Source organism: Eretmochelys imbricata, chromosome 3, assembly GCF_965152235.1.
Source record: "Eretmochelys imbricata isolate rEreImb1 chromosome 3, rEreImb1.hap1, whole genome shotgun sequence".
NCBI classification, from domain to species: Eukaryota; Metazoa; Chordata; order Testudines; family Cheloniidae; genus Eretmochelys; species Eretmochelys imbricata.
In genome coordinates, this window is record NC_135574.1 from 155,793,035 (window position 1) to 155,817,834 (window position 24,800).

The 24,800-nt window shown below is 42.5% G+C and overlaps 1 protein-coding gene across 4 annotated transcripts in view; it reads left to right on the plus strand.

The window, feature by feature from the left end:
- The first annotated feature begins 5,223 nt into the window (after positions 1 to 5,223).
- The window catches only part of LCLAT1 (lysocardiolipin acyltransferase 1), a 210,108-nt gene continuing 190,531 nt past the window's right edge, over positions 5,224 to 24,800 (plus strand). The window contains exons 1-2 of one of the 4 annotated variants that reach the window (XM_077813647.1): positions 5,224 to 5,390; positions 10,431 to 10,564. The gene's annotated coding sequence lies outside the window, so the exon portion shown is untranslated. Of the gene's footprint in view, positions 5,391 to 9,525; positions 9,603 to 10,430; positions 10,565 to 24,800 lie in introns of those variants that run through there. The other 3 variants (XM_077813651.1, XM_077813649.1, XM_077813648.1) reach the window with 3 other exon arrangements.

Here is a 24,800-nt window from a genome sequence, read left to right on the forward strand (position 1 = left end):
TGATGCTGAGCATCCACAACTCCCTGTGATTTGAGAGGGAGATGAGGGCACCCAGTGCCTTGCAAAATCGGGCCCTGTGTATCTTAGGAACAGTCACTTATGTGGGAATTTTCAGAAGTCTGTGTGTGCATAAGTGGCCTGCTGAGTGCTCCAACTGAGGCTCAGCTCATGGTTAGGCACTTAGGATTTTCAGAACAGCTTGTTAGTCATGCCCCAGTCTCTTGAGAAATGTGAGGACTAAGTGCTCCCAGAAGGCAGGTCTGGAGCATGGTTAAGGGGCGGGCCACTCAATCAGAATTTTCAAAACTGCTAAGAGGTCCCCGTGTGCTCCGCCAGATGCTGCTGATCTAGTAAACCAGCCTTGACTGACACGCAACCAAACACTGTTGCTTGGCAGAGAGGTCTTGAAGAGGAGGGTAGTGGCATTACAATTTAGAAAGGTTGTGTGAGAAGCTGAAGAGGCAGGCATTGTTGCCAGAGTGGAGGAGCGAACGTAAAGAGAGGAGAAGACAGGCAGGGGAAGGAAGAGTTGTGGTTGTGTAGGGGAGGACTTTTTATCAGCTCTGAAAGCATTCTGAAACTTCAAATGGGTATTTTGTCGTAAAAAGTGCAGCATTCCTACACAAAATGAGTAGAGATGGAATTCCAACCATTCCCTTTTTTTGGCTGAAATTCCTAGAATGTCCAGTTACTAGTAAACAAAACTAATATGAACTTCCGCATTGTCATCTGTAGATCTCAGAATGCTTTACAAAAGAAGGGATGTAGCAGTATCCCAGTTTTACAGATGAGGAAGCTGGAGCCCAAAGAAGTGACGTAACTTACCCACATTCTCTCAGCAACCTAGATCAAGTTGCTTGGATTTTACTAGATTTATTAATTTTGTAACATAAATATGGATGGATGGAAGGAATAAATGAAGGTTAATTAAGTCACAGGACAAAGAAAGGCACTAAAGGTCAGTACATTAAAATCTGAAAGTATTGGCAGTTTCAGGGAAAGTTAAGAATAACCATCTCCAGTACTTTGTTTTAAAATACTAATGGCAGTGGAAATCATTATATGATGATTTTTATATTTCTTTTATACTTGACAGACTATTTTATGGAAGAATCCATGCCTAATAGTAGTAGGCTTTCCCTACCCCCGCAATACAGCACTATGGGGCTTGATTAATCATGGTCTCCATCCGTTTTAGCTGAAAACTAATTTAAAGAAAGTGTGAGGAGGAGGGAGGGTTATTAATTCCCAATACTTTTTCTTACATTGGCAGGCTTATGGAAACCAGACTGGTTCCATTTTCTTTTCAGCCTTAAACCAAAGCCCATAAAGTTTGAGGATCCCAGTGAAAAACTATAGAAACGTACTTGTTTTTAATGGGATGATAATAAAAATCAGGTGATTCCCTTAGTGAAGAAAACTGTTTCCAGATGAGGTGGAAAATATGGAATGTAGCTTATTTGGGAGGGAGGGAGTGATGGGGTGGTGGTGGGGAGGTAGAGATGGGAACTGTGAGACAGGCTTTAAAAAAGGGACATACTCACTTTTCAAGGACACCTGAGTACCTATGTGATTTATCTCCTCATATTTTGCCAAATAGGAAAAGAACAAGTTAAAGAATATTTAGATAAGATAGATGTACTCAAGTCGTCAGGGGCTGATTTAAATGCATCCTAGGGTACTTCAGAAACTAGCTGAAGCAATCTCAGAACTATTAGCAACTGTCTTCAAGAACTCATGGAGATTGAGTGAGGTCCCAGAGGACTGGAGAAGGGCAAACAGTACCTATGTTTAAAAAGGGGAACAAAGAGGACCTGGAGTATTCTAGACCCGTCAGCCTAACTTTGATACCTGGAAAGATTCTGGTACAAATTATAAAACAATCTATTTGTAAGCACTTAGAGGATAATAGGGTTATAAGGAATAGCCGGAATGGAGCTGTTGAACAAATCATGCCAAGCCAACCTAATTTTCCTCTTTGATAGAGCTACTGGCCTGGTGGATGGGTGGGGTGGGGTGGGGTGGGGTGGGGTGAGGGAGGGAGGAGTAGACGTGATATATAGAATAACAGAAATGTAGGGCTGGAAGAGACCTGGAAAGGTCAAGTCCAGCCCCCTGCACCAAGTAAACCTAGACCATCCCTGACAGGTGTTTGGAGGCTTTTTAAGAAAAGGTTGGACAATGATGGGGATTCCACAACTTCCCTTAGAATCCTGTTCCTAATATCTTGGTTTTAGTAAGGCTTTTTGACACCATTTTCTCACTGTTTATAGAATCACCACTGAAGCATAAATCTGAACTGTAGTTCCTAATGGAGATCTAGATCATACCCCACCATGGAAATACCTGCATCATCATCATCATCACTCCCATAACCACATTGGCCTGCATGGGGACCAGGAAACTCTGCAAAATTCCCTTTACAGAATTTCCTCTAAATGCTTCTGGTGGGGAAAGAAGGGTGGTAAAAAAAGAAAGAAAAGGTAATATTTAGCCTACCAATTTTATGGATCCCCTGAGATTTTCACAAGTCTGCTAGGGGTACGGAGTCCTATTTACAGAGATGGAGCTCAGTGTATGTTCTGGGCTTTCTATGGGTATGTCCCTGCTTCCTAGCAGTATGGCTCCTATCCACATGCTAATTTGTTGTTGGAAGGTTGTACCTGCAGGGTGGGCTCCACATGTTGGCCCAAATCCTGCCTCAGGACCATTGAACCATAGAATCATAGAAATGTAGGGCGGGAAGGGACCTTGAGAAGTCATCAAGTCCAGCCCTCTGTGCTAAGGCAGGACCAAGTAAACCTAGAACATCCCTGAAAGGTGTTTGTCCAACCTGTTCTTAAAAGCCTCCAATAATGGAGATTCCACAACCTCCCTTAGAAGCCTATTTGGGACTTAACTATCCGTATAGTTAGAAAGCTTTTAATATCTAACCTAAATTTCCCTTGCTGCAGATTAAGCCTATTAATTCTTGTCATATCTTGAGTGGACACGGAGAACAAGTAATCACCATCCTCTTTATAACAGCCCTTAACATAACTGAATACTATTATCGGGTTCCCCTTCAGCTTGGGTCTCGGGGGAAAAGGCAGAGAGGGAGGTGGGCCTCGGCGTGGAGCACGGGCAGGGCCATGGTCTAGGTGCCGGTGGCTCCCCACCTTCTTGGGAGCTTCCGTCAGCAGCGCTCCAAAGGCGGTGGTCCAGCATACTTCCAAAGGGAGGTGTGCTGCATCTGACATTTCTTGCCCCATTTGGGGAGGCTTAGCTGCCCTAATGCTTCTGGGGGTAACCCAGGCTGAATCTGTGAGTTGGATCTCAGTAAGATTTGCTATAATTTTACAGAAGTCAGTAAGATTGAGACTGGTGGGGGAGGGGACGACATACACACACACCATAAAGGAGGAACCACAGACCGAAGGCCAAATATTTTCAGGAGGTGCACTGCATCATTGCGCCAAAGATGTGTGTGAGCCTAACGGCTACACTATTTGTCAAGTTTTCTTTTCTTTCTTATTTGAAGTTGTGTCTGTGCTCAGTAGTAAGGATGCTGAAACAACTGGCTATGTAATACAACTAAATGTTTTATTTAATTGTCAATATAATATCCAAGGCGACCCTATGTGAAAGCAGAAGATCTCCGATTGTCAGAAATCCCAATCTCTATATATTTATTTTGTAAGGTGTTGTATATATTTGGAGGTTTAGGCACTGTGTTATGGTCTTCATTTTAAAGGAAAATAACAAATCTTTAGTTAGTGATGTTAGTCTAGTTAGGGTGTATTGTAATGGCTGTGCTGTAATAGGTTATCTTTTGTAGTATTGTTCATAAAAAGGAATTTGAAATCATTGTGTGTGTGTGCGCGTGCGTGTGTTTGTAATAGTCTTACGGTAAAGACTGGTATTGGATTCCTAAGAAAAAAAAGAAAGTGAATTCTCCTGTTAAATAATATCTACTTTTAGTATGTGATCCCTATAGAAAATCCATCTGCGGCCTCTTGCACAGATAGGAATTCATGGTCTGTGCAATTACTTTGTCAGACAGAGGAATTCTGTAGCATAGAATTGGTGAGTAAATTGACTTACCTCCCCTCTACATAGGTAACATTCAGAATGCATATACATTTCAAGGGCAATCACCCCCTTAGTGTCTTGGGGTTGCCATCCTAATATCCTCACAGAACTCTCATAGGCCCAGATCCTCAAAGGTATTTAGGCTCCTAACTTCCATTTATTTCAGTGGAAGTTAGGAACCTAAACAGCGGCGCCGAGTTCCCCAGTTCCCCAAGGGCTGCTTGATCCCCACCCTACCCCACTCCACCTCTTCCCGCAAGCTCTACCCCTGCCCCTTCTTGTCCCCTCCCCTGCCTCTTCCTGCCCCTGCTCCTCCCCCTCTCCCCAGCACCTCTTCCCCTCTGCTGATCAGCTGATCGTGGGGGGCAGGAGGTGCTGGGAGGAGCTGCAGATTAGTGGGGCCCACTGGTGGGCAGGAGGGCTGGGAGTGGAGGGGGATGAGTTGATCCGCAGCGCTGCCCGGTTGGCATCTATGAACCTAAAAGCCTCTGAGCATCTGGGCCCTGCCATCCAAATCCATAAACCTGGGCTTGTTTGGACCATCAAATCCACAGCATGGCAGGGAAGTTTGGGTCTGAATGTGCCATTCTGCTGAGTGGAAAGAAAGGCAACACTTTTCTCTCCCCTCCTCCCCCGTGCCCATAGAAATCTATCCCCTGGCAGTACCAGTGTCTCCGTTTTTTATACTGAGGCTGCATTGCCAACTCTTGTGATTTGAGGGGGAGTCTTGCGGCGTTGGGTGATTTTCCTAAAGCCCCACCGTCTGGAGTCAGGGGATGACGTGAGACTCGCAACTTGCATGTAACATAAATACGGCTGGAGCCCGTGATGGTTGTGGAGAAAAGCAGGAACCGGTGACCACCCTCCCTCCTCCCCGCCCCAAGGCCCCAAAGGCAAATAGAAACAGCCCCCGGAGTGTTGTTTCTGACAAGTCTCTTGATGGCTTTTAAGCCAGGCCCAGGTCTGTTGCGGGGGCCGGGAGGGGAGGACCAGGCTCGGCATGTGTCAGCACTTGGGTGTTAGCAACACGCGGTGGGTGACCGCCTGGCCCCCGAGCTGGGCGCTGTCCCTTTAAGCAGGGAAAGTGGAAGACCACGTCTGGCACAAGTGACCCGGAAGTGACCTTTGGGAAGAGGTCGGAGGTCAGGGGTGATCTCGTGGAAGATGGCGGCGGCCTGGCTTGTCTCCCCCGCACCGCGGCGGCCCGGCCGCTGTCACCAGGCCCCCGGCTCCATGAGGGGTTGAGCCTCCGGCTGCGAGGGTGTGAAGGGGGCGGGGAGCCCCGGGGGCTGCGGCCTCCTCCCGCTGCCGCGCCGCAGGTAAGGGAGCGCCCCGCCCGGAATTGGGGCCGGTGCTGCGGGGCGTTCCTCGCTGCCCCTGCTCCCAGAGCGGCGCCGCTTCGCGGGGTCCCGCTGCTGCGTGGTCTGGCACGTCTGCTCCGCCCCCGGTCCCGCTGCGCCGCGGACACTGACACACCTAGCGGGAGACCCCCGCGCCCGGCCCCCGGGTGCTCGTCTCCCCGGGCCCGGCTGGCCTCCGCTGCAGGCTTTATTCGGCCGCGCGCCTGGCATGCTCTTGGCGGGCGCCCGAGTGACTCGCGGGTGTTGTTGCCCTGGGGAAACAGCTCTCTGGAGTTGGGCTCCGTGGCGGGAGGCTTGATCTAGACAGTCTTACTGTGTATTCACTGCTGGTTTTGTCGTCAGTTTTTACGCAGCCTGGGTTTTTATAATAAACTCTTAAAACTTTTTGGACTCCATGCTAAATCTCTGTGGTAGGTTGAGTTTTTGCGGTTTTTGTAAATTTAGTAGAATAAGGGGCTGGTACTTCTGTGTTTTGTACAGCAGTAAGCAGTTTGTCTGTGATAAGCAGACAAACTTTAGTATCAGAGAGAGTATTTCCAGGTAGGTGTCTAATTGCTGAGTTTATTTGTTTCCTTAGTATTTTAGTCATATGTCCTATCATCCAGATTTCCCCTGGTACTTGATTCTTTTTATCCTCTTAGTTTTCATCTATTAATTTATAATTACTGTCTACTTAATCCTCTTATCTGCAGACATATTTCCTTTAGGCACATTCTCTTTAGGAAGGCTGCAACCTACAGAGACACCAAATGAGGGAATGTTGAAGGAGAGAGCTTGACATTAAATGGGGATACAGTCTATATTTATGAAATTAAAAAAAAAACCCTTTCATTTTAATATTCTTATTTCTGACTGTAGTTTATAGGAATAAATTGAAGTTTTAGGTTTACAATCTTTTTTTATAACGTCTCTTCTTCCAAATGAATTAAAAGCACTGATTATGATTTACAGTATATATAGAGATGAGTTACAGTTTCCCACGTTTGTGTTGCCTTACACATACCGACACGGAAGAGAAAAATTTCTTGAATATTACGACAGTTATTCATTTAGTTCTGCTCACTTGTGAAATCTCCACTGACTGGGTTTTTGTGTGTGAGGAGTGCTAATCTGGTCCCAAAACAAATAAGGCATTTAAAACAGCTACTTCTGTTGTTAAGGTTGCAAAGTCAATCACTCAGAAGTTAGGAAATGCCAATATTAATGTGCAACTTTAATTCAGCCCCCCTTGTGCATATGTCTTACGATACAGTTTTAATTACATGATCACATACTATTTTTTCCACAGGACCCCTCCCTTATACAGTGCACAGGATGGAAGGTCCTTATTCAGTGAGCAGCAACTGAATATTTTGTTTTAACTTCACTGTTCAGTGTGTGGCCTGAAGCCTTATTCACTGTGCTTCATCCAAATCCTGCTCTGAAGACTCAATTAATTTCCTTGTCGGCTTTTCTGTGGTGTTTGTCACTGTAGTATCTGAGTGATTCACAAACATTAATGAATTCATTGTCACAACTCCTCTGTGAGGATGGGGTAGTATTATCCCTGTTTTATAGGTGGGGAGCTGAGGCACAGAGATTAAGGTGAAAAGTTTCCACTCCTTTTGGGTACCGGATTTGAGATACCCAGGACTTGACTTTTTCCTAACACTGAGCATTATATAGCACTTAATGTTCAAAGCACACCACTAATTAACTTCAGTTGCTTCTGTGAGTGCTCAGCACTTGTGCAAATCAGACACTAGTGTCTCATGTTAGGCATCCAGAAAATGAGCTACAACAGTTAGTGACTACCTGTGAAAAGTTTGGTTTGAGAAACTTGCCCATCATCACATAGGAACTCTGTCACAGAAAGGGATAGACTCTAGTTCTCCAGTGCATTATTCAATTGGCTTACCTATGAGACTGTCCTTTCTGTTCCTGCAGTCTCCTGCCTCATTCACTGCAAACCTTCCAACAGCTCATATTCGCATCCTAGCTGTGGCCCCACAAAATTGTGGGAACTCCTTGTCAGGCTTCTCCGGGCACTAACCAAGATGGTCATCCAGCACTCCAGGAGGAGGAAACCTGGACGGGGAGAGGGGGATACTCTGTGACTGCAGAGCCTGTTTCTGCTCACGTCTCCAAGCAGAGTTTGTCCGGGCAGTGTCCACTGACTCCTTGAATGCCTTTGAGAGGCAGTGGGCGCCGTCTGGGCTTCTCTGCTTGGTGTCTCCCTCTGGATCCCTGATGTTTACCGTATAACTTTCCGTCCTGATCCTATTTTTTCTCTTGTTGTCCTAAGAAATGAATCGTGGCTTGGGCACGGTGGTTCCTCCCTCTTAATTGAGGGGGCAGGCCTTTACTTATGGTTGGGCCTAGACCCACCTGCTCCAGTTGAACAAATAGCACATACATTCCAGCTTATGCAATATATGAGACTGAGGCCTAGAGATCAGGGTGTAGTGAAGGAGACTATCCTCAGAGAAGGTCCATCCTGTGCACTGAATGAGATAGGGGTCCCGTGGGGGGCAGTAAGTATGTGATCAGGTAATTAAAGATTCCCCCACCCCTGTTCCCCTATGCTGGTTCCTAGTCCAAATGCCTCTCCATCTCTGGTTCCTACTCTGTGTTCCTTCCATCTCGATTCCCCTCACAGCTCTTAGTCCCAGCCTCTTCTTGGTTTCCCTTCCTACTCCTTATTGCCTCCTCCTTTCCAGTGTCCTTGCCCGGCTAGTCCCTGTTTCTCTCCCCACCCCCGAAGTCTCAAGAGACTTCTTTTCTCAATTTGCTATCGCCCTCCCGCTATCTGACTTTTATGTATTCTGTATTAAACTCTGTGATTTGCTTCTTCTATGCTGTCTGGACACTGCGGGTGGGAGGTTGGGGGGAAAGGGGTAAGGAACTGAGCATCAGTTCCACTGTCCATCTCTATCCTGGTCAAGGAAAGTCCAGCATTAGCCCTGGGCTGGAGATGACTTAGTCGGTTACTGTGTAGGGATGGTGCATGCACAGTCTGCTCAGTGTTAGGAGCTAAGAGAAGCTTGAGATGCTCGGCAAGAATATCTTTAGAGATTTTACCTGATAAAATCAAAGTCCTACTGATGACAATGGACCTTGTGTTTGTGTGTATGCAGCGGAGGGGTAGGACTCATAATATCCCAGTTGCCGCCTTAAATGTGGAACCATAGTATTGGGTCCATAAAATGTTTTAGTTTTGTCTTCTAAATGATTTGGCAGGTCTTGAAAAAAGTCTGCACACCAATGATGGTGTGGGAAAATTTGAGAATAAGCCATCAGTGTAAGCCTTCATTGAAAAACAAGTTTCTAGCCCTAAGAATCATGAATAAAATATTCCAAAGGTGACCAGATGCACTGTTGTTTCTGGATAAGTAGCCACTGCTCACAGTTCTCTCATGGTACCTATGAGTAAAAACTCGTTCACTGTGCACTTGCTTAGTGTTTTTTTTTGGGTAGGGAAAATCTTTTTTTCTACATTATAAAAAAGCAAAAAAGGCCACAACCTCTCTCCTATCAGGGCAAATTGAACTCTTTATAGCTGCAGGAAAACCTACAGTAGAACCTCAGAGTTACGAACACCAGAATTACGATCTGATTGGTCAACTACACGCCTCGTTTGGAACTGGAAGTATTCAATCAGGCAGCAGCAGAGACCCAAAAATACCCAACCAACCAGAGTACTGTTAAATATAAACTACTAAAAAAACCCAAAAAACGAAAGTTTAAAAAAAACAAAAACATGACAAGGTTTGGAAAGTGTTTCTGTGCTTGCTTCATTTAATAAATTAAGGTGGCTAAAAGCAGCATTTTTCTTCTGCATAGTAAAATTTCAAAGCTTGTTAAGTCAGTGTTCAGTTGTAAACTTTAGAAAGATCAACCATAATGTTTTGTTCAGAGTTACGAACATTTCAGAGTTATGAACAATCTCCTTTCCCGAGGTGTCTGTAACTCTGAGGTTCTACTGTATATGCACTTATTTCCTATTCTCTCCTGAATGCAGTGTGAAGCAAGCCAGCAAGACTGAAGACACAATAGACTTGTGGGGCATTAAGGAATGCTTGGGAAGCTTGTTGCATATTACTTGTAAAATGAGAAGAAATCTTCTCAGGACCTTCCCGAAGTCAGCTTCCCCTGACTTCTCCAAGGAGGAGAAGCTCTCCTGGAGCACAGGTCTCTCTGTATCCCAGCTCTGTGTGGGTGTGGGTGTGTTGTGGTGTGTGGAGAGGTGATGAAGAAGAAAAAACACTTCAGATTAAAATTCTTGGGTTTCTGTGTATTTAAAACAAAATTTACAAAACCTTTAGACATTGCCCACCACTGCTTGTGGACCTAACACTTTGACTTTGCACCACTGCAGGGGTGGGCAAACTTTTTGGCCTGAAGGCCACATCGGAGTTCCGAAACTGTATGGAGGCTCGGGTAGGGAAGGCTGTGCCTTTCTCCCCCCTGCCACCCTCCCCGGCCGCTCCCTGCCCCTTCACCATACTGCTCAGAGCAGCAGGATTGGTGGCTGCGCCGCCCAGCTGGAGTCAGCTGCACTACCCGGTAGGCGCTCAACGCCCCACTGCCCAGAGCGCTGGCAGCACGGCGAGCTGAGGCTGTGGGGGACGGGGGACAGCTTGGGAGGAGTCGGGGGCTAGCCTCCCTGGCCGGGAGCTCAAAGGCTGGGCAGGATGGTCCTGGATGTGGCCCGCTGGCCATAGTTTGCCCACCTCTGCTCCACTGCTTGAGAACATGAAGTGAAACTAACCATAAATGAATGGGCTAGTTTTACTATTCAAACCAAGTGAAATGTAAGAAAATGGCATCAGTAGTAAATAGGGCCAAGATATTTTTTTAAACCTGGATGCCCATTACAGTTAATCTCCTAAATAGAGCTGTGTGAAATTTTTTGCAGTTTATTTGTTGAAAAATGCAGTTTTGGATCAGCCAAAACTATTTGCAGATTTGACATGACTTCGCTGTATAGTTTGGGCCAGATTTTTTTTTTTTTTTCAGGCTAGAGTCACAGGGGGATGTCGGCATCATGTACAGATGAAGTCAGTAAGAGCAGCTGCTCGCTACCTCTGAAAATTGGACCCATACGGCCTTATATCTCTGCAAAACTTAATTTACACCTTACAGTACCTTCTGTGAGTTAAGAATTATTTCCATTCTGTTTTCTTATGAAACTGGTGGTGATAAACTACAAATTTGTCAGTAATAGGTATGGCTTTGGTTAGTTTCATAAGAAATTTAAATAACTTTTGGAATCTGATTTTGTAAAAAGTGTTAGTATTTAGATCCCAAAAATGAGTCATTAGTTTGGGAAGTTGAATTTATAAACAATGTTTTGTTAGTTATGGGCAACAAATCAATAAGTATGTGCTGCCTCTGCTTTATTTGTTGAAACTAAAGTATTTTATAGTTGATCTGCTAATCAAAAGGCTACAAGATTGAGTTACAAGTTCAAGAGTATCTGAAAACAGCGGGTACATGTAAATCTTGTGGTCTGGCTTTCTGCTTGGTAATAAAACACTTCCTCAAAGATTCATTTTGGAGACTCTGGTTTATTTTCACACAGACAGACAGACACACACACACCCCTTTAGTTACCATATACTGCTGACACTTGATTTCATTCTTTCCCTTTTTAAGAAACATAGGACTCTATTGTAAACCTTTAAGAAACTGCAGTGTGGTTTTGAGAATGTATAAAGCTGTTTGCCCCATTTCATACAGTAGAGTGTTTGGAAAACTTACATGCAAAGAAGCCCTTCTCCTGAAGTATACATTCTTAAACGTAGCTAAATAATTCTAATCTGAGTTTGCTCTTGATATCAACCATCTTGCAAAAAGGTGAGATCTTATTTAACATCAACAATAGCAGAGAAGTGTCAACCTAAACCAATTCTATCCTACATTAAACATGATCTAACATATCAAATTAATCATTGCAACATTTACAGTTGTAAGTGATGCAGCATCATTAAATTATGGTGGAACGTGATTTAGGGCTGGTCTACACTACACAGTTAAGTTGACATAAGGCAGCTTACTTTGACCTAATTATGTCAGTGTCTACAGTACTGCCTTGTCCTGCCAATATATGTTCCCTACTACAAGGTCATAACTCCACCTCCACGAGAGGCGTAGGGCTTATGTTGGTGTAGTTAGGGCGACGCAGTGTCTGTGTAGACCCTGCATTACTTACTTGGGCTGTTGGCTGTCCTGTCAATTTCATGGCAGGAGCCAGGGTGAGAAGCCCTTTCACAGCTCAGAGTCCTGAAATTGACAAGGCTGCTCAGCTCCCACCAGGTAGCAGACGGAGGGGGGCAGCTGGACCCCACTCACCAAAGGCAAGAAACTCTGGGCGGCTTCTCCCACCTCCAGGCGGGAAATGTTCAGGGGGAGGCAGCCCACTGGGAGTCTGTGGGGCAGACAGGCTCCTGACAGGGAGCTGCCAGCTGAGCTGAGAGACCTGGCTCTTAGCTCCCGACACTGCCCCTCTTAGGTTGGTGGAAGTGCTTCTGGTCAGGATGTTCACCACCTACGCAAGGAGGGTAGTGTGGACATGCATCACTCTAGTAATTACTGTGGTGGCTGCAAGTCAGCCTAATGTAGGTCGACTTATGTTTCTAGTGTAGATAGTTTCTTGACTTTTGTCTTGCATATTTCCAGTGTCACTCTTGTTGCTTTTGAATAATACTACAAATACTCAGCCCTAGGCTCAACAGTATTAGTTATAACTAAGGCTACGTTTTAGTCATGGATATTTTTAGTAAAAGTCACGGACAGGTCAAGGGCAGTAAACAAAAATTCACGGCCCGTGACCTGTCCATGACTTTTACTATATACCCCTAACTAAAGCTTGGGCTGGGAGCCATGGGTGCTTTGGGGTGTGTGTGTCTGGGGGCACCAGGGATGCTGGGTGTGTGTGTGTCCGGGACCCCCGCTGGTGCTGGGGGGGGAGGTGGGTGATGGCCCAGGACCCCCTGGGCCATCACCTGGGGAGAGGTGGGGCTGGCACGCTTCCTACCCAGCTCTGACCACCATGTCCCTGCAACTCCTAGGAGGAGGTGTGGCCAGGGGAGCTCTGTGTGCTGCTCCCGCCCCAAGTGCCGGTTCCGCAGCGCCCAGTGGCCGCGAACCGCAGCCTAGGAGCTGCAGGGGCATGCTGGTGGGAGTTGGGGACCCCTCCCCCCCAGGTAAGCACCGCCCTGCAGCCCAATCCCCTGCCCCAGCCCTGAGCCCCCTCCCATGCACCCAAACTGCTGCTTCTGCTGGCCCAGGAGCTGCCCGGCTTGTGCAGCCCCTGAGCCAGCTGCATCGGCTACTGCAGAGGTCATGGAGGTCACGGAAAGTCACAGAATCCGTGACCTCCCCTTATATTTTGATTGCCAGCTAGTTCCCATTATAAAATATTCTTTGAACATTTTTTGAGAAACTCTGACACTTCTAGTATTTGCAGTGGCACTTTGAAAGTTGTCATGAAGAAGCTTCTCTAGCCAGAGGGCTGCCTTTTCTTTGTCCCATGAAATTCTGTGTAGGTTTAGCTGAGTTGTAAACTGCTAATCTTTATTTCCTTTCTGTCAGTTATGTTCCTCAGGAAAATTTTGGCAACTGCCAAAATAATGATTGAACATGAACGTTCTGAAGAACTGGGACCATTCTGCTTCCAAAGCAGTAGCAGCAGCATCCATTTGGCAGTTGATGAGTTTTTGGTATTTGTTTCTAAAGTTGTAAATATACCCAAACGATTGATATTATCTGTACTTAAAAGGGCATACATTAGATTTAGTTGTCTCATTGGTGATTCATGCTTTTTCTAGCATTTATACTGGATGAATCTTTAGTGAGTTTTGTGTGGTTTGAGTTTGTTTTTTATAATGAAAAACCTAAGTAAATCTTCACGAATCTTTTTTTCCCACTTAGAATTCTCCTAAAATAACATTTAACTTGTTGCCGACTCAATACAAGCATAGTGGTAACTGAAGTTGAAATTTGCTGTGTCTAGTCCTTCTGGCGCATTAAAAAAATCCTCCTGTGATGACATAGTCTCTGCAGAAGGACATTTATTATAGAATTGTTCAGCAATAAAACCCTTAGAATTTATTGATAATCAATTTATATTCTTGCACGAATAAAAAAGATGACAAACTTTTACGCTTAATTGTAGAGTCCACAATTCAGAAATAGACAAAAAAGAAACTAAAGTGAATTTGCTGCTTGTGAAGGTGGGGGCCTAATACTGTTGACTTAAAGCCGGTCCAATGTGGACAGGCTCTTCACAATCTTCCCTGTCCTTCAGCTCTGTCAATACCCTTTCAACACCCTTGCCAACCATTAGAAAACACTGCAGTTGTTATTTCAGCTTATGTTGTGAATTTACCAGACAATCAGGATCAGCTCTCAGATAGGTGACCTTCAAAGAACATATAGACGTTGCCATAAGTGATATTGGTGATTCAGTATGTGGCACTCTTCCCTCCTAGTTCTTCCATTATGAAAACGGGGCAGTATACTGCTGGAAATGCTGTTTTTTTCCCCCCCTTTGACATTTAGTCACTCCAAGCAAATATGATCTGTTTTAAAGCGTCCATGGCACCTTTCATAAGAATTGGGGTGTTGTTTATACAAGAAAACTAGAAATGATTTTTGAACCTTTCTAAAAAATCCCATGAATCTGCACAGCCCTCCTTGCTGTCCACCATCTGTGAGAGAAACATGGAACCTGCACAGCTCTGCACTATTGTCAGGCTCAGGCTACATGATCCTCTGGTACTGGTAGAGCTGCAAGAAGAACCGCATCAGCGGGGAACATGACTTTTTTGTGGAGGATGGATTGCTGTGGGAAATAGCGAAAATCAGTTCAAGGTAGTTGGTAGTGTTCACAGAGCAACTGGAGTAGTGGAGACCCTCTTCTGGGCCAGAAAACTGAGCACTGACTGGTGGCCTCCAGGCCTTTTACTCACAGTGTGATGCAGCATTGGCTTGTAAGATCTCATTGAACATGTCATCCTGAGTTCTCTTCTTTTTCTTCCTCATATGGCTTAGGTGTTCTGCAGGTGAGGAGGAACCACAATGGCAGCAGCTACGGGTAATACACACAGCCGTACCATTGTTAGTATAGTCATTATGGAAAGCGAAAGTTAAGGTTCAGAACTCCCTTCCTTGCTCCCTAAAGTTCTAAATAAGACCTGCTTCTTGACACTTCTGCTTTGGATTGCTTTTGCGCTGAACCACTCACCACTAGTCAGAGTGAGTATTGCCTGCCAGGGTGAGGGAAATGAGGAGAGTATTGCATGGTTTCATGAAACGATGCATATAGGATAATGGCACTGTATATGTTATACCAATAAAATAAAAACCAGCAGGATCTTATTAAAGGGAAAAAGGCAAAATACCACATTTACTGTGAATACAGAAAGAATCATAGTAAGCAGTTAGTTATAGTTATAACATTCCATTCAATCTCATATTTATTCACACATTCATTCATACAAACATACACACACACACACACACAGGTTCTGCAAGGTTGTTATCATAGTTACCAGCCTTAGAGTTGCTCATGCCAAGCCACTGGCCAGGTGGCCTGGACATGAGGAGGGAGCAGGGCCTTGTCAGATGCTCATCTGATGCTCCTGGAAGTTGGTTTGCAGAATCAGACCCCAAAGTTCTCACTTTTTAGAGTCTATTTTTATAGGAATTTCTTCCTATGCCAGTCTATGGGAATTGCTTCATCATGCTGTTGCTGAATCAATCAGCAGATAGCACATCCCTGACGGCTCCAAGATGATATCTTGTTCTTTGGTTCTCCCATTCTTGAGGCTGTTGGGTGGATTCCAGTCTGCCCTCCAGGGGTCCTCTGGTTATTTCCACTTGACGCCTTCTTCAGCCGATGGACACTGGATTCTTAGGCTGGCACCTCCCTGATCATTCAGTTATTATTCACACCAAGCATCCATCCACATCCATCCTCTATCTCTATTTTAATCACAATTGTTAATACAACAAAAGGGCATGAAAGTCTCTGGGTGCTGTTTCTGTATTGCTTTGAGTCTCTCTCTCTGTGAATTGCTTTGAGAATAGACTCTGTCTTAGAATGTACTAACACAATTAGCAGCTTGCAAGTTTCACACATAGAGGGAGAGAAACAGTACCAAAAACCAAGAGACCTCTTAATTAGTAATACCCTGGAATTTGAACTATGGGGAATCAAACTCATTTGTGATTTTAATACAGAACTTCTTTAATATGATCCAACATATACTGGTGTGACGTTGCACTCATTAGCATATTTTTATAAAATCATATAGAGTGTGAATATAATGTAATTGGAATATGCTTCATGCAAAAAGTCTCTTGTAAGGTATCATTACAAAGCTTACAATCTACTGAGTGTGGTCATCCTATTTGTATAAATGTATCTGAAACTAGAAATACGAAATATACCTCTGAGGTCCTATTGTAGTTATGCAAAGTGTGGGCCATTAATGGTGGTTTGGAATCTTAATGGCTCCCATTAACCAGGACAATTGACTGTAGATGGCCTGTTTTACTTGTCAGTCTTCCTGTATATGTGTGTGCTGGCAAGTGGGTAATGAAGTCTAACAGTGACATGTGATCATGTCACCGGAACTGGAATCCATCTTTAACCAGGTGCTTTTCCATTGAGAAGGAAGGGTGGGAACCCAGAGGGACAAAGGATTCCCACTTTATGCAAAAGATATATAAGTGGGTGGAACAGAATAAAGGGGCAGCCATCATGAGAAATCCCCTAACTACCACCTGAGCTGGAACAAGGGCTGTACCAGGGAAAGGGTTGTGCCCAGACTAGGAAAGCATCCAGTCTGTGAACGAAACTTATTGAAACATCTCTGAGGGTGAGATTTTATCTGTATTTGGTTTTATTATTGTACTAGGCTTAGACTTGCGTGTTTTGTTTTATTTTGCTTGGTAATTCACTTTATTCTGTCTGTCACTACTTGGAACCACTTAAATCCTACTTCCTGTATTTAATAAAATCACTTTTTACTTATTAATTAACCCAGAGTATGTATTAATATCTTGGGTGGGGGGGGGGAGCAAACAGCTGTGTACATCTCTCTATCAGTGTTGTAGAGGGCGAACAATTTATGAGTTTACCCTGTATAAGCTTTATACAGGGTAAAATGGATTTATTTGGGGTTTGGACCCCATTGGGAGTTGGGCATCTGAGTGTTAAAGATAGGAACGCTTCTTAAGTTGCTTTCAGTTAAGTATGCAGCTTTGGGGCATGTGGTTCAGACCCTGGGTGTGTGTTGGAGCAGACTGGCATGTCTGGCTCAACGAGACAGGGTGCTGGAGTCCCAAGCTGGCAGGGAAAGCAGGGTCAGAAGTTGTCTTGGCACATCGGTTGACAGTCCCAAGGGGGTTTCAGTGATCCAACCCATTGCAGCTGGTACCATTGTTTATAAGCTGAGGTGGTTTTAGCTAACATATGAATCCCGAGGGTAACAAAGCCATAGAAAGTACAGGTTCTGCTGGCATCCCAAAGCAGTCTGGGCCCAAATACTGCTCTTCTGTGTACCACAATGGTGCCTGCCAAAGTTATCGCCAGCTGGTATGGGAAAGTGTCCAACCATGGAGGAAGAGATAAGGCTGCCATTCCTAAAACCTTTGGGAGAGGATTGCAGAGTGCCTCCATGAAAGTTTCATTGAGATCTCTCAGGAAGATTCAAGGGACATCGCTGTGTACATAAGCTGCTCCACATGGCCCTCCCTGCCTAACTGTACAGGGGAATGAAAAGCTGATAATGCTACCTCCCTTTGTTATACCTCTACTTTTTCTAATAAAAAGTGGGTAGCTGAGTGTATCTCCCCTTAGAATGATGCATTTACACACTTACCTGAAGGGTCCTCCAAGGTACCATGCTTGACTGACTGGACTGCAGTGGAATCATAAACAGGTCCTGGCTTGCAGCATAGCTGGAACCCCTAGTCCCATGTCCCTTCTCCTTGTCCTTGCTGTTCATAGCAGGAGTTTTTGCCCTTGGAGATATCCGCGGTGGTCTCCAGTATGGTGGTGGGCTCTCCTCCAAGTATGGCATGCAGTTCTTGGTAAAATCGGTAGGTCTGTGGCTTGGCACTGGGTTGACTTTTGGCCTTTCTGGTCTTATGGTATGCCTGCTTCAGTTCCTTCACTTTCATGCAGCGCTGTTGCCAATCCCCATCACTCCCCTTCTCCTACATCTCCCATGTGGTTTGCCTGCAGATGTCCTCATTTCTGTCTGGTTTGTAGTTGTGCCTTGCTCAGCCTTTTCTCCCTAAGGACCAGGAGATCCAGTATCTCCTGCCTGTGCCAGTCCAGAGTGCGTCTGGACCGTGTAGCTGGCGTGGTCAGCTGGACAGCTGCACGCAACAGTGGAGAGCTGCTAGGTGTGCTCACCATGCTGGACAATCAGTTTGTGTGACAGCAGCTGGAGGACTGTTGGGGTCGACATAGGTAATGCAGTGTCTGCACTTGCACTGCGTTGATCTTAGTGACTCTGTTCGTGGAAGTGGTGTTACTGTGTCACTGTAATGAGGCACTTACATTGGTGGGAGATGAATTTAAGTGTAGACACATGCACAGCTAGTTTGATGCAAGGTTGTTGTAACCTGCCTAACTTTGTAGTAGAGACATTAAACTGTTTTAACCCATGTGTCTATTCATGTTTAGCATCTGGGTTAAACTGGTTTGTATCTATCCATGTTTACCATCTGGGTTAAACTGGTTTTTACATTAAGGCATTGTGCTCATTTTAACTAGACTATTTTAAAATTAATTTAATTAAACCGGTGCACTTTCCTAATATAGACAAGCCATAGCCAGAATAAAATTAAGGTAATTACATTGTACTTAATTCACTCCTGGATTTAGGGATTCTTACTACTTGCACAGAAAACTGCTGTACAGTGTTAAACAGTTACTGCATCTACACCATCTTCCTTTCCTACTGTATCCTCTAGGCTGCTTGATTTCTTTGTGTATCCATTTCAGTTTGTAGAATGTTTTGAGATCATTTTTGATAAGGTTATATTTTGTTTCAAAAGAGAGAACCCAATTTAGTGGGTTCTCTTTACATTTTTATTCTTTTGAAGTTTTTCGGGTCACTCTAAAGTAATTACACAAACATATATTTGAAAGTTTTTGATATAGAAAAATTAGGCTCTAATTTCCATCTGTAAGTGAAAACTTTATTCTAACAAGTTAAGGGATATAGTGAGACATTAAGACTTTTGTTACGTTAATTAGGAAACAATAATTTTTGTTAACTTGAACTGCCTAGCAGGCATTAGGAATGGGTGGAGTCAGTAGTGGTTGAAGCAAAGGATGTGGCTAGTAGGTGGAATCAACTGCTGAAGAAATGGATAGCTGGAGTTGTGGACTAGTTTGGTAGACCCTACGAATTTTTGATAAGATGCTCCAATGAAAAGCTGGCTAGTCAGTTTACTTTTCAGTGTTGGATTCAGTAGGTGGTGGTTTCTCTTCTATACCTTATTAATATGAAGGCTTATCATGCTGCAAACAGGTGATTAGTGATTGAATCAGCATGCTTAAAGATGAAGGAATTTGTAGGAAACAAGAAACTGAATGGATTAAAGTAATGAAAACAGATAGTACATTTTTCTGTAAAATAATTTACTACCAAGAGTTGTTAGCGGCAAAATAGAAAGCATTGGTGCTCATCTTAAAATACAGACATTTCTTTGGATTATTTTATAATGTTGTTTACATAATTTTTCTTGGCTGTGTTTAGATTATGTCCCGGTTCTGGCCTTCTAGCAGCTCTTTAACATCAGCTTCATTCTGGAGCAGTCTGTTGCCATTGTTGACGCTTCAGGTTCGCCAAGATCAATTTGTGACTATATCAGTTTTAAGAAAAAACAACCTGAAAGGCAAAGACTTGAAAAGAGAGATGGTGCCTTCTCAGTTGCCTTTGATAGGCTGTAATCCTGTGTTTCTTCCTTTGCTGTTTGCAGTTAAAATAGACAATCCAGATTTCTACCCCACGTCTCTCACAAGAGTTTGTGTCATAGTTAATTACGGAAAATTGTAGAAGTATTGCAAAACATGAAAGGACCGGACAACCGATTTTAGAATTGTCAAGTTTTAAGAGCTCCGTGTTCCTCTCTAGCCAGCTGAACATCAGCTGAGCATGTTTTTGACAACTTTGAACTAGTTTGACTGTAACTTCATAATAGCCATGAAATTTCAGAAAAGCAAATATATTGGTAAAAGTGTATTGGGATTTAATCATAGATGCAAAAGAATAGTCAACCTGACTAGTAGATAGTACTACTGTATGTGATTTATAGAATTGCAAGACTTTCATTTTGGGCAATACCTCTTTAGGTTTCAAATGTGCATATGTCTGCAGAGTGCCCGTAGCATGTGTATGGTGTTCCATTGAATAAAACCTTCTTTTTATTTAGTTTTTTAATGGGAGTAGGCCTTTCACTTCCCTCCCATAGTACTCACCCTCCAGTCTGGGTAAAATCACAACAACCAGAATTTTGCAAGACAAGAACTGTCAAAATTTGGAGGTTGTCTGAGCTGCACATCTCTGGGTCACGATTGGAATCTACTTTGGGAATTTGAGGCGCTCTGGTTTCCTTTGACTTCCTTTTTTTGACTCTTACAGGATGGATTGATTTAAATTGGTGATCTAAATCACCAAATGGAAAGCCTCAATGTAAATCATAGGTTTTTAATCAATTTTCCTATTTTTCTACTTCATTTATTTTCTAAAGAAAAGTGCATTCTCCTTGGTTGACATAGCTATTTAGAAAAGGTTCATTTACAATGATGTAGAGCCTTTGTACCAAATCTAGTGTATTTTTTTTTCTACCTGTGAGGGCACACTATATGTATATACATTTATTTATATTAACTTAATATTTTTAGATTCTTCTTGTACATTTTTAGAATGTTAGAAAATGGTGAATTATGGGGTGGAGTCATAAATAGTAATAATTTGAAAACTGAGCCAGTCAGAGCTCAGGTAGAGAGAACCTATAAAATAGGAGTAAGAGACCATTACAGTAGTTGATCCTGATGAGATGCATGGTGGTGTCTCCTGGAGTCAGAGACCTTGTTCCAACACTTGTGATGACTTTGCCAGTCTCTTGCACCCAGTAAGCACAGCTCCTGGGTCCATCCACAGGATCAAGCTCCTAATACAGTACGTGACCTATTGTGCCGTATTGATAAAGATTGACATCAAAAGTTATGTTTTTCCCCCCTGATTCTTTCTTTGTATAGAAAAGTAGCCTTTAAAGTTTTTGATAGAGGTTCATGGATTCAGCATATTTATTTTTTATTTAAATGTTTTAAGAGATTATAATAATTTTATGCCTTCACATATTTTGTATTAAATTCAGATTTCATTTTTAAACAGCATTTTTTGAAAAAGAAAAACCTATGATAATTTAAATAAAAAATCGTTTTAAAAAATCTGTTGGTTTTTTCCCAAATCAATTTTTATCCACCTTGAAGTCTTAATTTGTCTACTACACATTATGTGATGCCTGGTTAAACTTCTTTATCCTATATTGTATCCAAAGCACACACTAGATCAGAATTAGCATGGGGCCAGAAGACTTGAAGTGACTTCTCAGTCTCTTGGAAATTGGTTTCTTTGTAGTTAGAGGGGAGGCTTTCCACTAAACTTCATGTTTTGGGTCCTTTCTCTAGTGGATCTCTTCCTATTAAGGTAGTTGTGTGGTTCTAATTTAGTTATTTCCCTTTGAGTGACAAATTAACTCTCTTTCTGGATATCTTTCCCTCTCCATCCCCCGCATCAAGTTAATCAAATCAGACTGGGGTAGTTGTTAATGGCCAAAATGTAAGTGTCGGCATAGGGTTGAGCTGGTCCAAAAATAACTGGTCAAATATTGGTCAGATATTTAAAAGCATTAATTTACTAGAACAGTAACAACTAACCAAAAAAAGAGCAAGGTTTCATGGTTTCCAGTAAGTTTAGCCTTAGATATTTATGGCTAATTATGTTCAAATAAATTTGTTAGTTTCTAAGGTGCCACAAGTACTCCTTTTCTTTTTGCGAATACAGACTAACACGGCTGCTACTCTGAAACCTAAAAAAACAAGTTACTTTTAATAGTTATTTAACTCAGAAAAATGCAAAAGACAATGAAATAAAGTTTTAATAATTACATTTTTAGCAGTGTTTGCTTAGCATTTAAATGTAAGCATCATTCAAGACTGAATAGTTACAAAAGGAAAATGAGATTAAAGAAATAAAACAGACACATAGTGAATATAAAAGAAAAGTCATTTTTATATGTACTTATGCTAGGTTGGCAGCAGGCCAACTCTTCAAGCATCTTGTTTTCGTTATTTTCTTTATCAGCTTCAAATGCTTCATTTATGTCTTGTCTAGGACTGTCGATTAATCGCTGTTAACTCACGCGATTAACTAAAGAGAGTTAATGACAATTAATTTCAGTTTCTATCACACGGTTAAACAATAGAATACCAATTGAAATTTATTAAATATTTTGGATGTTTTTCTACATTTTCATATATATTGTATTCTGTATTGTAATTTAAATCAGTGTATATTTGATTATAAATATTTGCACTGTAAAAATGATAAACAAAAGAAATAGTATTTTTCAATTCACCTCAGACAAGTACTGTAGTACAAGCTGTTTGTTGTGAAAGTGCAACTTACAAATATTGATTTATTTTTTGTTACATAACTGCACTCAAAAACAAAACAATGTAAAACTTCAGAGCCTAGAAGTCCACTCAGTCTGACTTCTTGTTCAGCTGATCGCTAAGACAAACAAGTTTGTTTACATTTACAGGAGATAATGTTGCTCTCTTCTTATTTACAATGTCACTAGAAAATGAGAACAAGGCATTCGCCTGGCACTTTTGTAGCCGGCATTGCAAGGTATTTACGTGCCACATATGCTAAACATTCCTATGCCCCTTAATGCTTTGACCACCGTTCCAGAGGACAAGCTTCCATGCTGATGATGCTTATTAAAAAAAAAATGCGTTAATTAAATGTTGTGACTCAACTCCTTGGGGGAGAATTGTATGTCCCTGCGCTGTTTTATCCGCACTCTACCATATCTTTCATGTTATAGCAGTCTTGGATGATGACCCAGCACATGTTGTTCATTTTAAGAACACTTTCGCTGCAGATTTCACAAAATGCAAAGAAGGTACCAATGTGAGATTTCTGAAGATACCTATAGCACTCGACCCAAGGTTTAAGAATATGAAGCGCCTTCCAAAATCTGAGAGGAACGAGGTGTGTCACATGCTTTCAGAAGTTTTGAAAGAGCAACACTCCGATGCGGAAACTACAGAACCCGAAACACCAAAAAAGTAAATCAATCTTCTTCTGGTGGCATCTGACTCAGATAATGAAAATGAACATGCGTCGATCTGCCCTACTTTGGATTGTTATATCAGCACCCATCATTAGCATGGGCGCATGTCCCCTGGAATAGTGGCTGAAGCATGAAGGGACATATGAATCTTTAGCCTATCTGGCACGTAAATATCTTGTGATGCCGGCTACAACAGTGCCATGAGAACGGCTGTTCTCACCTTCAGGTGACACTGTAAACAAGAAGCGGGCAGCATTATCTCCTACAAATGTAAACAAACTTGTTTGTCTGAGTGATTGTCTGAACAAGAAGTAGGACTGAGTGGACTTGCATGCTCTAAAATTTTACATTATTTTATTTTTGAATGCAGTTTTTTTGTACTTAATTCTACATTTGTAAGTTCAACTTTCATGATAAAGAGATTGCACTACATTACTTACATTAGGTGAATTGAAAAATACTATTTTTTTTACAGTGCAAATACTTGTAATCAAAAATATAAAATGAGCACTGTATACTTTGTATTCTGTGTTGTAATTGAAATCAATATATTTGAAAATGTAGAAAACATCCAAAATATTTAAATGATATTCTATTAGGGCTGTCAATCGATTAAAAAATCATGATTAATCACGCGATTAAACAACAATAGGATATATTTATTTTAAATATTTTTGGATGTCTAGTCTTTTCGTCCTAGGCACCAACTCCGTGAGTGCTCTGGGGCTCAAGCATGCATCCCCCCTCCCCCCAAAATAGGGGGTGCTCAGTACCTGCAGGGGGAGGGAGAGAGGAGAGCAAGCACCTGCTGGCAAAAACAAAAGTCAGCACCTGTGCTTGTCATCATCAAATTCCTCAGTATCTCCTTATTGCTCTTCATCTGATGAATATTGAGTCTACTGTCACGTGCCATTTTCTTCACTAATCTTAAATTGTGATATGTGGTCACAAGATTCCTAGCAGTGGAGGTCTTTAGACTGTTTCTGGTTTTTGAATATATGATCACCCAAACTGACCAATTTCATTCCACACGTAGTAGTACACAGAAGTGTTAAAATAATTTGTGCCACTGTAGAGTGCAACGACACAATCTTTCCCACCATGATGAAGGAGAAAACAAGCTGCTTTGATTCAACTGCTGGGATTGCACTCTGCATTGTTTTATGACTGAATGGGCTGCTTCTTGCTTTAGAACTTGTTACCTCCATCAGAATCATTTGTTTGTTATAGCCTTTAAAATTTGCAATAGTCACTGAGGTCAAAAGTTGGCTCTGGAAGCATGGTCAAGAAGGTAGGTAGCATTGTGTGTGGGAGTGATCACTTGATTTTTCCATGATATTAATTTGTCTGTCTGTTTCTCTTCAACTCTTGTAAGTGGGTTGTTCAGTATTCTCACAAATGTTTCTTAATGTTCAGTAATTTGTTCTTGGCGTCAGGCAATGTAGAACTATAATTTTTCCATATTCAGAATGGATTGAGCTACAGATTCAAGTAATGAAATGAATTTTGAGTTTCACATCCAAAAGACACCATCAAGAATGTCAATGGGATTTACTCAGGGGCAACACCTGGCCACCCCTTCTTCAACAGCAACTGGTTGTAGAGCCTTCTTGAATATTGGAAGATCTTTGAGACATTTAATAGAAGCTGCCTGTCAATTATGAGAAGTCTTAGTTGGTGTGGATGAAATTGAGTGCTGTACTAAATGATGCTGAAAATCGCTGCTGATGCTTGGTTGTTTTTTTGAAAACCTTGACAATGCTGTTCACTTTTGACTTGTGAGGAGCTTGTGCAACAACAGCAACTTTTTTCACACCCTCTGCTTTTGGCATTCGGAAGCCATTTCCTACTTGTGACTTTGTGAATTGCATACTTGTGGCACCTTAGAGACTAACCAATTTATCTGAGCATAAGCTTTCGTGAGCTACAGCTCACTTCATCGGATGCATACTGTTGAAAGTGTAGAAGATCTTTTTATACACACAAAGCGTG